Below are 15,292 nucleotides of genomic sequence, written 5' to 3'. Positions count from 1 at the left end.
CCCCACAACACGTTTATTTTCTCTCTGTTTGTGGGCCTTAAAAACATTCCGCGTGGCATAGAATGAACAAGCTAGCAGCACCTTGTACGTGACGGAGTGTCCTCGCCGACATGTTCGACGTTCATCTGGATGTCGTCTGAAGTATATGCCCACCATTACACCCCCCCACCCCGCCCCCATCTGTGTGACTTTCACTTCCACGATGTTGAATTCACTTCCTGCTGTCCTGCATTCGAAGGCCTTCAGTTCTCCGCCCGGCACCAGGCAGCACGGCCACTTTTCCCAAACTCATTTCCAATATTTCTCTCCCCAGTTAAGGGAGGAAAATTTAAAACACCCTTTCCGAACCAATTTGACATCGCTGCTGTAAAAAGAAATAAAACAGCGAACACAGCACACAAAAAAAAACACATTTAACAGGAAGATATTAGTCTTACAGCTGTCAGTGAAAACAGAAGCCAAAATCAGTACTTACTGTTTAGTTTTATGTTTGGTTTTCTGCAAATATGTAATTAAGATTAAGCTGAATTATAAAACCCTAAATCATTATATACAAAAGCACAGACTCATATCACTCGTATAATGAAATAAATCATTATTGACATCATGAGCCTGTACTGGACAAATGATATAAAATTAAATTGTTATTTCAGAAATGAGAAAATGATTTATAGAGTAAGTGTTGTGAAAACTGGACACCTGGCAAAATGGGACAGTTAAACTTCACATTTAATGTATGTGTATATCCATCCATCCATCCATCCATCCATTCATCCATTCATTTTCCAAACTGCTTACCCTTCTGGGTTGCAGGGAGTCTGGAGCCTATCCCAGAAGCAATGGGCATGAGGGGGCCAGCCCATCGCAGGGCACACTCACACACCATTCACACACACACACACATGTACATGCTCTCCTATGTGCAATTAAGTAACTCCAATTAGCCTCAGCATGTCTTTGGACTGTGGGGGGAAACCGGAGTACCCGGAGGAAACCCCACAACGACATAGGGAGAACATGCAAACTCCACACACATGTGACCCAGGCAGAGACTCAAACCCGGATCCCAGAGGTGGGAGGCAACAGTGCTAACCACTGCACCACCATGCTGCCCCTATACATGTTTAGTAATATTTTAATTTCTGTGCTATATAGTGTTCATGGGGCGTTCATCTACTTAGAATTTACAAACTGGGATGCAAGACGGAACTGAAAAGCAAGCAAGATAATTTTTAGAAAGTATCCCATTTTAGCAACACTCACCCTGCTCATAGAGATTAGATTTAACTGAAATGTACGTACTATTTTTGGTTATTTGTTTTTTGGAATATTTTATTATTTCTGGATGTGTGTGTGTGTCTATAAATAGCAAACATATATAAATAGATTTATGCATGTATATTTACATAAAATAAACTAATTGTTTTTGCTGTCAATCAGTGGGGTGCCGTTATCGATCGGTGCAGTGTAGCGTTGTTTAGGGTTTACGAGGCCTGTGGGTGTCGGGCTTTTGCAGGCAGGTGCTAAGTCACGTCTGGTTTACCCCTCTTCCTGTTTGCATTGAGCCACTCGCAGGCCCGCGCTCATCCGGAAGCCACCGTCTTCAAACGCCGCCCTGCAGTCTCATCGAGACTGAAGCGAGAGCGAAGCGGCACGTTCACCTGAATAAAACATCACACATCTCCCAGCTGGGATTTCACCATTAAGAGTGCTGGTGTTATGTTTATCGCAGACGGTGGTAAAACACTGAAAAATTAGCCCACGTCCAAGTATAGGCTGGGAGTACACTTGGATTACAGCATAAAAGCACTCAGTTAGCTACAAAGAGTATAGAGAGTAACCCCCTCCCCCCCCTCATAAGACTTGCTCTGCAGTATCTCGGTAAAGCTGTGAGAAGCTGGGGAAGTTGCGCGTTTGCCAGGTGGACAGATGATCAAAGCCCGCAGAGGCTGTTAGAGCCAGACCAAGTTCTCCTCCCCCTGGTACTCCACTTCCCAGCCTGACCTACACCCCCCCCCCCCCCACCCCCCCACTGCACCCCTACCCCCGACGCAGCCCGAAGGGGAAACTCCCTCTTTACGACTTGCGACTACATCGTGCTAATTAAACCTCCTTTGCTTACAAGCGAGATCCAGATGCCAAAACAAAGGGAGGGGGGAGGGGTTTTGGGGAAAAGGATCCGGGGGAGGGGGGGTGGCGAGGTCGGGCGGGGGGGGGGGGGGGGGTCCCGCAGTGAGGTTTATTGACTGCCTTCACAGATGAAAGCCCGTTCCTCAAGTGTTGATTGCACATCCGAGGGAAACAAGGGAACAAAGGGCCCCGGGCCCTGGAATGCCCCCCCCCCCCGGACGGCTGCTCTGCCTCCCAGCCACAAGCCATGCATGAAAGCAGGGCAGCTCGGCCTGACAGGGCTCTGCGGACAGCCAGCTGTTGTATTTTGGCTTAATCATGTGTGGCATCTGTCTGCCTCTGCCGTCAGGCCGTGCTGGAGTGTCACAAATCCATTTGGAGTCAAAGCGAGCCCCCCACCCCCTGTCCAGGCTCAACCGAGAGGAGGAGACATGGCTCGTCTCGATGGTGGACCCCACCACAGCCGGAACACGGCGACACAATGCCGGCGAGCCGTAAAAATGTTCCGAGGCGGGACATCCCTCTTCAAACCCCAGTTTCTTTCAAGGCCGTGGATTTATGGCCTCCGTGTTCCTGTTATTCGGTCCTGTTGACGGTATTTAATGAGCTTTCACCACTGCTTTCCCAGATGTTACTGCTTGTTGGTATAGCAAACCAGTGAGAAGTCACACAGTCTCAAGCTAAGCGAAAGTCCTGCGGCCCTGGGGCTATCGCCGTGTGTCGTAGGAAGTACCGCCTTTTTTCTTCTTTGCAGGACCTATTTATGGAGCAACCACAAGACAGCTAGCCCTCTGAGCTTCCTGCCAGAGCAGCAGCGCAGCGATGAGATGAAATTAGCACGGCTGGCCTACATCTCCCGTCAGCTGACTGCTTGATCGGCAGTTGATCGGCAGCTTAAACTCGAATCCTCTGCCATGTTGGCTAATAACTGACGTGGTCCCCCCCGAATTATGAATCGCACCGCAAAACCGCGCCAAGCTCACTCGTATTCAGCCCGCACCACAAACCCGAGCGCATTCGAAATGAGAATGCAGGTCGCTCCGCTTTCCGTTGCATTTCCAGATAGCCTGCAAAGCGCATTAGGCTTTTCCACGCTAAGAGACGGCAGCGCAATGAACACACCACTGGGATGTTCATGCGATGATCAGGTGATGCTGGGACTATGGGTTGGTGTTCCTGCACACTGAATCCCCCCACACGGCAAAAAAAAAAAAATTGCAAAAACATGATAAAATCACTTAATCCGTGCTGAATATGCAAATGGTGACAGAATGATTTCCATTAAGTGGCGTGATAATGTTTTTGACCCCTAAGAGGTCATTTAGCATAATGGATGGACAAAATTCCATAATCTACTGCCATGTGATTTTCATGAGAGGATCAAGTGCAATTAAACCCGCTCGCAATATTCTTCCCACCAGTTTATCAAAAAGTATGCTCACTTGTCAAAAAGCTGCAATTATTTTTTAGCCACTATCACCCACGATTTTTAAAGACCACAGCTTTACAAAAGACGCCTTTGATTCATCAAGATGTAAAACTTCTGGTCAATGATTAATCAAAGTCTTTTGATGCCAGTTCAAAAAAAAAATAATTGGAGGAATTGTAACCATGAGGCAAATGCAGTCTTACAGATGAGAATCTATTCTGGGAGAGCTGGTATGTTCCACATTTCCATTATGTGCATATTTTGATATTGCAACAATGACTGACCTGCAATTGGAAGGAGTGTAATTGTCTACGTTAGCTGTGTTTGTTTTCGCGTTTATTGTCCTCAGAGGAGATTTTTTATGGCTTAATAAACCACAAAGATGTTGGCTAGACTGAATGTGGCTGCAACGTCGTCCCCGTGCAGGTACGTCAGTGGTCGATGAGGGACGTGTTCAGGTTTCCGTCACGCTGTTCTCGGCCTGACGGTCCGCCAAGCGCCGCCCGCCGGCTGGCTTCCATTAGCCCGGCCCTCTCGTGCAGCCAAAAGCCAACGCCTCGCTCTGAGGCACCCCGAGTTCGTTACGCCACGCGCTCCAGCAAAACGCTGAAAGAGGGGGCTAAGAAGGAAGAAGGAAGAAGAGACGAGAATGAAAATAGCACTTTGTGTGTCTGTTAATTAGAAAAACTAATCACTTCAGATGGTTCCAGAAATACTCAAGGCCACAAGTTTTGCATAACGTCTATTGATGCTGCAGGGTCCTTCGCAGATAATGACCTTTGTACCCGGGTACCTGTGGGGTGGGAAGCGCCCTCTGGCTTTGCAAAGCCCACATTCTCCTGACCCCCCCAAATCTCAGCACAGCTCCTTACTCTCCTTTTCCTATATTTCTTTTTAAATTCAGATTGCTCCCAGGCACTCTGTTGTGACCCCCCTCTGTTTGGGGGGTAGTTTCACTGTATTCCATTTCGTTGGATGCATGCGCAGAGGTGAAGGAATAAACTGTAAGCTGCCAGTGACATCAAACGGGACAGAGTGACACGGGGGCAGGTGGTGAATCACATTAATATACAGCAGAAAGAGGGACAGCATTCAGACCTGTGTCACTCAGCTTTGTTTGTATAAATACATCATGGGGCTGTTTCAGACACACAGCATTTGCTATTCTTGTTGTCATTGTTGCTGTTGTCATTGTTAGTAATAATAATAACAACAATGACAATAACAATAATACAATGCAACACACAAATATATTATTATAGTTGTTGTTGGCATTAACCACAATAACAACTACATAATAATAATAATAATAATAAAAATAAAAATAAAAATAAAAATAAAAATAAAAATAATAAACATACAAAGAAATTGAATTATTATTGCACTTGTTCTTGGTATTAATAACATCTTAAATTACTAAATTATTATTATTATTGTTGTTGTTACAATACAACTTAAATTTCTTTGTATACTGAATTGTAACATAATTATTTTATTTCAAGATCCAGTTTGATTCCAGTTCGTAAACCTGTTTTAGCCCAAGCTTCATTTCACGCTTGATAAGGTGATAACCTGTTTTTCTACTGCGGTAACTTCCTTCCCAGTTAACCTTCAACCTGCTTTCTTTCTTTTTTTCCTGTGTCTGTGTCTGTAACCCGGTCAAACCTGTAGATTGTCACTGTCAGACCTGACAGTCCTCGCATTACATCTATGCTGGCTGCGCTAAGCATTTCTTTATGTGATACATTCAGGTTTGTTTTTGGAGGGTAAGAATAAATATATATAATATACATTAAAGAACACATGTAAAGTATTATTTGAAATGCAGCAGTTTGATTAAATTGATGATTGTATTACAGCAGGAGATTTCCTGAAGTTGAGATGTCTTTGTTCTCAGTATACTGCAGGAGTATACTGTGGGAGTAAATTGTAGGAGTATACTGCGGGAGTATACTGTAGGAGTATACTGTAGGTGCATACTGCGGGAATGTACTGTAGGAGTATACTGCGGGAGTATACGGTAGGAGTATACTGTAGGAGCATACTGCGGGAGTATACTGTGGGAGTATACTGTAGGAGCATACTGCGGGATTATACTGTAGGAGCATACTGCGGGAGTATACTGTAGGAGTATACTGTGGGAGTATACTGCGGGAATATACTGCAGAGTATACTGCAGGAGTATACTCTAGGAGTATATTGCGGGAGTATACTGAGGGAGTACAGAGCAAGTCTAATACCATACACTCTAAAATTCACATACCAATTACTTGAGGTTTTGCAAGAAAACCTACTTTGAGTTAAATTGATGTGCAGCTGTGGTGCCTTTACAGACAGTTAAACTGGCTGTTAAAATACTGAATGACCCATGAAATCAACACCGAAACCACAAAAATGATAAATTAACCAGCAGTGTTTATTGTTTTATTTATCTAACATGGACAGTATTGATCAGTATTGATTTACATATCACTATAAATATTTATAAAGAACTGCTTTATAATAGTGATCTTACATACTGTGGATGAACTGAAATGAGCGAAAATGAGGAAAAAAACATTTAAAGCTGCCATCTACAGTGCACTATGCGTACCTTCATAATGCATTATAATGTCAGGTATAAGAATTAATAAAGCATTATAGCATCTTCTCTTGAAAGTCATAGACATTAGTGCTGATTATAATGCTTCATAAGTTCCAATGAAGCTCTAATCTATAATGCACTATAGGTACCTTCATAATGCATTATAATGGTCAGTACAAGACTTAAGGATGATTTATGCATTATGAAGGTATCTGTAGTGCATTATAAATGAGAGCTTCATAAAGCATGTATAATGCATAATAAACATGCCTATAATGTGTTATGCCTTTTTATAAATATTGACAGTCATCTTTAAATTGTTTTATGAATGTGTTCATAGATTCTTATAGACATAGAAAGTGTTGCCGTAATACCTAATTTTGTGAGTGAATTGATACTGCAATTTTATAACACATAAAACCGGTTAAACTCTTAGTTGTCATGATATTCCTGACATTCTAACCCATCCACTTGGCTTCCCTCACCTTCTGTAATGGCCCACAGGAGACCTTCAGAAGCTACACACTACAGGCCTGTAATGGTAAGAGCCCATCATATCAGAGAGCCGGCCAAGGGCTGCTTATCATTAATAAGAAAATAAAACACATTTGTCCAATAAAACATTGAAACATCAATGGTATGAACTACAAATATATCATCTGAATAAATATTCACTTTCTTCTATAAACGAGTAAGGTTTAAATTTTTTTGCAACCCTTAAATCCTTAAGTGTAATAGTAATTTAACTGAAATCATATTTGCACAATTATATAATAAAAGGAAGATATGTTACTCTGTCAAGGGGATTCTCATATCAAAGAAAGGGGATACTGGACCTGGACAAAGTGACCTTTAATGCAGGTCTTATGTAATCCTCTCAGTTCTACACAAACCCTTTTTTCAAGGAGGAGATGGTCAAGGAACTGTGTGGAAGAGGAATATGTGATTGATTTAATGGGTCACGGCAGTAAAATCGGGGAGGAAACTGGTGTTTCTGTGAGCCAAATAGGCCCATGTGGGCTGGGCTATGAAGGGGGGGGGCGGGCAGGATGGCCGGGGTGCTGGGGTGAGACAGCCGGAGCTGGTAGAGCAGAAAGCGGAGCCGTACGTACTCTGTGGATTACCAGCGATCCGGCAGGAGAGTCCTTGGAAAGGGGACTGGGATTTTTTTTTGTGTGGCTTCCCGGATGCTGGCTGCTGTACGTGTGAGTGTGCGAGCGTTTTTTTGGAAGGACTCTCTTTGTTCACCATGAAGTGGGCAAAGCAAGGAGAGCGGGATCTGCTTTGGACGATCGGCCAAATCGTGGGTCCGACTGGGGGAACAGAGTCGCCAGGACTCAGCTGGCGTGAGGCACATGCACACAAATGTTGCCAGTCGCTTACTTTGTCCGTTTTTGCGGTTTACTTGTGGAGGGCACCTAGAACGTCAGGTAGATCTGAGCCCCAAATAGTGAGGCATTGCCATGACAACGGAGTCAAAAAAATCAAACTATGGCTATGGGGTGTTTATCACTACAGATGTGTGACCATGCGCCCTTGTATAGAACACAGGCCTTAGATAAGATTTCATTCGTTATGATTGTTATATTATATTTTTCATTGAAAAAAATATTTTACGTATAAATTTTTACAATGTGCAAATAAGCCTCTTTGGTTTTGTTATTCAGACACGTCGACAGATGCATTGGCTTTGGTTTACAACTGTTTCTAATTGTGTTTGTCTTTGTGGTTTTAAAAATAAATAATATTAAATGATCTAAATCATCAAAACCAAGGTTTTTACGTGAATTTTGTGTACTGTTATAACCCCACTAAGTAACACTACGTATGATGTCTATTACGGTTGGGACTCTCCAAGCTACAACATATTGTTTTTCAGGAATGGAAGCGCAAATTATGCCTTAAATGTGTCACATATAAAGGCATTGTATCCTAGCTGTTTAAGTGATTAATATCGCAGTACACCATGGAATGATATCTAGATGGTAAATTAGTATTAAAAATGATATATCACCTAAACATAAACTGACTCTGTTTATCAATTGTCCTCATGATTAACTACTGCAGGGAGACTGAACACTGACTGACTCTCTGCCTCTCTCTGCAATGAGGAAGAATGAATTAGAACTATAATTATTTTAAGATGTTGGCTTGCTAACCGGATAGCTATTGCTAGATTACTGTGTAAAATGAATTTTGGCTGTGTGTTTTTTCCTGAGAACCTGCTTTGTGTTGTGTGTAATCAAACACCGGTGCTTCAACTCTAGAATCTATCAGAATTTAGTGATCATCGTTGACACACCGTAGCACACAACAACGAAATGTGTTCTCTGCATTTAACCCATATGTGACAGTGTGACGTAGCAGGAGTCAGCTAATTCAGCACCTTGGGTTGCAGTGCTTGGGGGTGGTACCTTGCTCAGGGTACCTCAGTAGTGCCTTGCTGGTCAGGGATTCGAACCTGCAATCTTTCAAATACAAGTGCGCTTCCCTAAACATTAAGCCAGCACCTCTCTAATCACACGCATCACGTTTAAAACTCAAAAGTAATGTGGCGTCCATATCAGGGAACCACTGCACGGCTTGGATGGGATCTGCCCTGACCTACTATGGCACATTAGCCGGTGATGTTGAGGTCTGTAAGGCTGAGGGAGGTACCCAGTAAATAGCCCTCACCTCCAAGTATGTTACGGAGCCATGAAGCCAACAGAGGGAGTAAGAGCCACAGGGAGTCTGCAGACACACATGGAGTGCCCCCTCCCCAAGCTGGCATACAAATGGACCTGCTAATTACGCTTAAGTTGACGCGGTTGGCAGACAAGCTAAAACATATAGCGATTTCACCGAGAAATCTATATCCGCCATCAATTTTCAGATAAAAATAAACGATTCTCATGTTGAACTTGGCCGCTATTAATTTTTTCTTGCTCTCTGTGGGGATTTTATCAGGAGTTCTGATACATTTAATGTCCTATCATTCCTTGCCGATCCCCCGCCGCACGCGGACGTCCCGCCCGCCTCGGCAGTACGCCCCCCTCTCTGTTCAGCCTCCGACTCCCATGTCGCCCCCCCCGCGGCTCATTACACCTCCCGCTTTCCCATTCCGCGCTACCATTCAGCGCGCTGCATTTCCCATCAGGCCGAGCTGCAGGCTACCGCTAATTAGCGGCTGCGCTCTGAGAGACATAGCTATAAAAAAACTATGTAGGAATTGAATTAAAGTAAAAATAACGAAGATACAAACCCGCCACTTCATCGATCCCCTCAGAAATTCTGACACTAACGATTCTTGACGCACGTCTTTCATATTCTGGAGCAGACCTTCCCTGCGTAGATCATTGTCAACCACACGCAGCTATCGGTTGGAAATGAGCATGAGGTGTTCGGCTGGATCTTCCTCCCTCCCCACAGGACTTTCAGCTGCCACCTGGACAGAATTACGGCACCCACCCCCCCCACCCCACCCCAAATTTCCGTTCAACCTCGTCCCCCGCACACTCAATCTCTGGAAGGCCACGGCTTCTCTCCAGCTCAGGATTTTTTCACTTAGTCTGTAATCGCGTTAACCAGCCCGTCAGTAGCCTCCGGTACTTAAAATACGATGCAATAGAGGTGCTGTTTTTAAAGTATTATCATGATTATTATTATTATTATTAATAAGGAGGAGAAGGCTACAGCAAGGCTGCAGAGAGCCTGGGGGCTCTGCGGCGAATCTCCTATAAAATTCACCCGTGGGTCTGGCTGTAAATCACTAGAGGAAATGGGCTGTCAGTCGTAAGTGGAATAAGAGCACCTTGAATGAATTACTGCTCTTACAGACTTATAATGTTCCAGCCTATTTTTACACCTTTCGTACTTGTTGATTAAATCGAAATGAGGTTCAGCTCGCCAAACTGCTGTCTCTCAAGCTCGTAGGTCCGCCAAAATATTATTGGCAGGAATAACAGAAAAAAAAATCTGTTGTAGTTTGATTTTAGGTTAATCTGAGACTTTTTTCGGGCAATACGGAGCAGTACAATTGATCAGAGGGCTGCTGCACTTCATTTTTTTCTCTATGGAGATTCAGTTAAGGAGGATAACGGAATATAACCGTTTTCAGGGGATATGACGTCGCGTTTGAAGGATTAAAAATGTCACATTCGGATGGCGGGGGAGGAGTTGTATGAGGAGGCGGGGATGGATTGGCAGGCACCCCAGCAAGGGGCAAGACCTTCCTGGTGAACTGTGGCTTTTGTGTGCTTTGGGGCCCCATCCTGCCAATGCCCTGGCCTGGCCCGCACACTCGCGGACAAACGCGTCACTCACACAAAGCGCATGAAAAGAAAGGTTCATTAATCGTCCGGGTACCGCTGCCCGTTCACTTTCCATTCTTCCTTTTCAAAAGTGACCTCCTTTCGCTCCGCCAATGAATAACGGGTAAAGAAGCCCTCTCCCGGTGATGTCATTATGCTTCAGGTCCATATTGGGGCTTTTTTTCAGTTGAATCTGTAACAATAGGGTGCTGGTGTGCAGGCTTTGTTTCCCGTAAATAAAGCACTTTCTGAGTTCTGGCGCTCGTCTTGCCGTTTCCTTTCCGTTTGCGTCCCTTCCTGCGGAGTTACGGCGAAAATGGCAGGTTTCTCATGTCAGGCCATGGCCGAGCCCCAGCTGCAGCGGGAATCACGCTCGATCGGGGGTAGGAACGTTAACGGGAGACTCACTGATTCTCCTGCACACCTGGCGACGTCATCTCTGCCCAGAGATGGGATTGCTGTGGGGTTGCCTTGGGGGGTTCCCCAGTTCGGTCCGGACCAATGGGTGAGACGCATTCCTGCGTCTTTCTGCTCAGCAATGCAGCTGCCCTGGCACTTTCTCCGGGGGGGGGGGGGGGGGGGTGCCCATTGTGTCATGAGGAAGTGTTTCAGCATTCCCACGTGGGCTCATGCCAGCGTGGGGAGAGTTCCCCTTTGGGGGGATATACTGGGGGAGCCGGCACCATCTGTCAAACACTGGACCTTTGTGAGTGCGAGTGGGACCGTTCTGTTCTGTTCTGTTCTGTTCTATTCTGTTCTGTTCTGTTCTGTTCTGTTCTGTTCCAGCGGCTGCAGGGTTTCCTCAGCAGCTCTGACACCCAAAGCAAATGCCAGGATGCCTTCAGCTGCAGCCAAGCCATGCACCTGCCCAGCTACCTGGGGCTGAAACGCATCTGAGCGTCAAAGATACATAAAGAAGGTGGTAAAGGTCGGGGGGGGGGGGGGGAGCCTCCAATAAACCACACAGAGGGGGTCCAGCTCTGAAGTTTCTGCAGCTCATTCTCTCACGTTTTTTGCAGATTACTGCATTATCAATAACGGCAACTGATGCATGCCCCCCCCCAGGAAGGTAAGTCTTCCAGACAGCCATGTCCCCCCCCCCCCCCTCCCCCACAGGGCCTGCAATTACACTGTTTAACAAATACGTCTTTGAGACCTTTGCAGCTGGATCTGACTGGCTGTCGCTCCTCATCCCCTTCCGGAGCACGCTCACTCTCTTCAGCTCACCTCTGCCGCCAGACCAATGAGCTGCACGGCAGCCAGCCCCGCCTACTATTTCAATCCTTTGAGCTGCTCTTCGGAGTTCGGGCCCTTGTCCCGGGTCAGCCCAAAGGCCGGTAAGCTCTCCCACAGGTGGAAAGTTCAGGTTGGAAAGTACAAATCCAGACCAAAATTTTGTTGGTACTCTGTGACTGTGACTTTTTATGCTCAACTGTTTGGTTGAAACAAAATCCTGGTCTGGATTTGTACTTTCTGGACCTGAACTTTCCACCTCTCACCTCTCCCTGCCTTGGCTCTTCATGGTAAATTGGAAAGAAATTCAAAAGAGAATGATATGGAAAACATGGGAATTAACTGAAAATCTACTTTAAAAAAGTAAAATATTAGTGAGCAAAAGTATTGGTGAGCAAGGATGTGTTAACGGGGAGGAGCCTCGTGCCGGGGTCGTGGCTGCGAACTGGGGCTGCGTGATGCGTGATGCGGCCTGACTGCCAACGCACCTCTATGCCAGGGACCACGCCTCTGACCAAACGGCTCCACTGCACGGGGGCTCCAGCCTTTGCGGTGACGTCAATCCTCTGGGGTTCGTCACGACTCTGTCATTCAGAGGAGGAGAATATCATATAAAAGGCTTTTTGTTTATGACCAGAAACACAGAACAGGCATGATTTGCGTGCGGGGGGGGGGGGGGGGGGAGATCCACGTGTCACACGGAGGATTAACCGTGCCTTGTGTTTACAGAATTAATTACGGCAGACAAATTATGATTCATTTAAAGGGGCGGTGGCCAAGTGTCCCTGACAGGAATGCTCTGGTGAGACGAAGCGGCCGGGCTCACGGCTCATTTCACAGCTTTGAAAAGGGAAAATAAATCACGGAGAAATTAAAAAGGAGAGCTGATGCAGGAACGTGCGCCTGAGCCGCGTGAGAGACGCTGACACCATGCGAATATAAAGATTAAGGAGGGAGGAGCTGGTGAATCAAAGCCTTTTATATGTCAGGAGGAAGCAGAGCAGATTAGGAGACCCCTGTTAGCGGGGCGTTGAGCGGCGCATTGTCCTCCTCGGCTTGGATACACTTTCTCCTGGGAAAACCCAAAGGGTCCCAGCTGGCCCAGACTCTCCGCGTAGCCCGGAAGATTCCAGCAGGTTAAGGAGCTGGGCCAGATTTCAGCAGGGTACACATCCTACATAATTCATCTTTACCTTTCTTTTATTCTGAATAATATCTTTCAATGATCCAGCACAGGGTTATGATGAGAGCAGAGTCTATCCCAGACAGTAGATGATGCAAAGCGTGGGGGTTACCCTGGATGGACAGCCAATCCATCATAGTAGAGAAATTCACTATGGATATATTAGCCTAAGCATGCGTGTCTGCTGCAGTGGTTCGCACTGTTTTCTCACACATCAGGGACCAGGGTTCGAGTTTCCGTTGTGGCTCCTTGTGTGTGGAGTTTGTATGCTCCACCTGTGACATCATAGGGTTTCCTCCGGGTACTCCTGTTTCCCCCAACAGTCCAAAAAAGACTCTGAGCTGAATGTGAGATGCCTAATTGCCCATAGGTGTGAATGTATGTGTGAATGGTGTGTGTGTGTGTGTGTGTGTGTGTGTGCTTTACGATGGGTTGGAGCATCATCCTGGGCTGTTCCCTGCCTTGTACCTGAACCCATGACCCTGAATAAGACAAGCAGGTACAGGAAATGGATGGAAGGATGGATGGATGCATGCATGCATGTCCTCAGACTGCTTGAGGAATCAGGACAAGCTGGAGAAGGCCCACACAGTACAGGGAGAATGTGCAAACTCCACAGCACAGGGAGAAGGTGCAAACTCCACAGCACAGGGAGAAGGTGCAAACTCCACAGCACAGGGAGAAGGTGCAAACTCCACAGCACAGGGAGAATGTCCAAACTCCACAGCACAGGGAGAAGGTGCAAACTCCACAGCACAGGGAAAATGTGCAAACTCCACAGCATGGGGAGAAGGTGCAAACTCCACAGCACAGGGAGAAGGTGCAAACTCCACAGCACGGGGAGAAGGTGCAAACTCCACAGCACAGGGAGAAGGTGCAAACTCCACTGCACAGGGAGAATGTGCAAACTCCACAGCACAGGGAGAATGTGCAAACTCCACAGCACAGGGAGAAGGTGCAAACTCCACAGCACAGTGAGAAGGTGCAAACTCCACAGCACAGGGAGAAGGTGCAAACTCCACAGCACAGTGAGAAGGTGCAAACTCCACAGCACAGGGAGAAGGTGCAAACTCCACAGCACAGTGAGAAGGTGCAAACTCCACAGCACAGTGAGAAGGTGCAAACTCCACAGCACAGTGAGAAGGTGCAAACTCCACAGCACAGGGAGAAGGTGCAAACTCCACAGCACAGGGAGAAGGTGCAAACTCCACAGCACAGGGAGAATGTGCAAACTCCACAGCACAGGGAGAAGGTGCAAACTCCACAGCACAGGGAGAAGGTGCAAACTCCACAGCACAGTGAGAAGGTGCAAACTCCACAGCACAGTGAGAAGGTGCAAACTCCACTGCACAGGGAGAAGGTGCAAACTCCACAGCACAGGGAGAAGATGCAAACTCCACTGCACAGGGAGAAGGTGCAAACTCCACAGCACAGGGAGAATGTCCAAACTCCACAGCACAGGGAGAAGGTGCAAACTCCACAGCACAGGGAAAATGTGCAAACTCCACAGCATGGGGAGAAGGTGCAAACTCCACAGCACAGGGAGAAGGTGCAAACTCCACAGCACGGGGAGAAGGTGCAAACTCCACAGCACAGGGAGAAGGTGCAAACTCCACTGCACAGGGAGAATGTGCAAACTCCACAGCACAGGGAGAATGTGCAAACTCCACAGCACAGGGAGAAGGTGCAAACTCCACAGCACAGTGAGAAGGTGCAAACTCCACAGCACAGGGAGAAGGTGCAAACTCCACAGCACAGTGAGAAGGTGCAAACTCCACAGCACAGGGAGAAGGTGCAAACTCCACAGCACAGTGAGAAGGTGCAAACTCCACAGCACAGTGAGAAGGTGCAAACTCCACAGCACAGTGAGAAGGTGCAAACTCCACAGCACAGGGAGAAGGTGCAAACTCCACAGCACAGGGAGAAGGTGCAAACTCCACAGCACAGGGAGAATGTGCAAACTCCACAGCACAGGGAGAAGGTGCAAACTCCACAGCACAGGGAGAAGGTGCAAACTCCACAGCACAGTGAGAAGGTGCAAACTCCACAGCACAGTGAGAAGGTGCAAACTCCACTGCACAGGGAGAAGGTGCAAACTCCACAGCACAGGGAGAAGATGCAAACTCCACTGCACAGGGAGAAGATGCAAACTCCACAGCACAGGGAGAAGGTGCAAACTCCACAGCACAGGGAGAAGATGCAAACTCCACAGCACAGGGAGAAGGTGCAAACTCCACAGCACGGGGAGAATGTGCAAACTCCACAGCACAGGGAGGAGGTGCAAACTCCACTGCACAGTGAGAAGATGCAAACTCCACAGCACAGGGAGAAGATGCAAACTCCACAGCACAGGGAGAAGGTGCAAACTCCACAGCACAGTGAGAAGGTGCAAACTCCACAGCACAGGGAGAAGGTGCAAACTCCACAGCACAGGGAGAAGG

Source organism: Brienomyrus brachyistius, chromosome 23 (genome assembly GCF_023856365.1).
Source record: "Brienomyrus brachyistius isolate T26 chromosome 23, BBRACH_0.4, whole genome shotgun sequence".
NCBI lineage: Eukaryota > Metazoa > Chordata > Actinopteri > Osteoglossiformes > Mormyridae > Brienomyrus > Brienomyrus brachyistius.
This window is presented reverse-complemented; position numbering follows the sequence as displayed.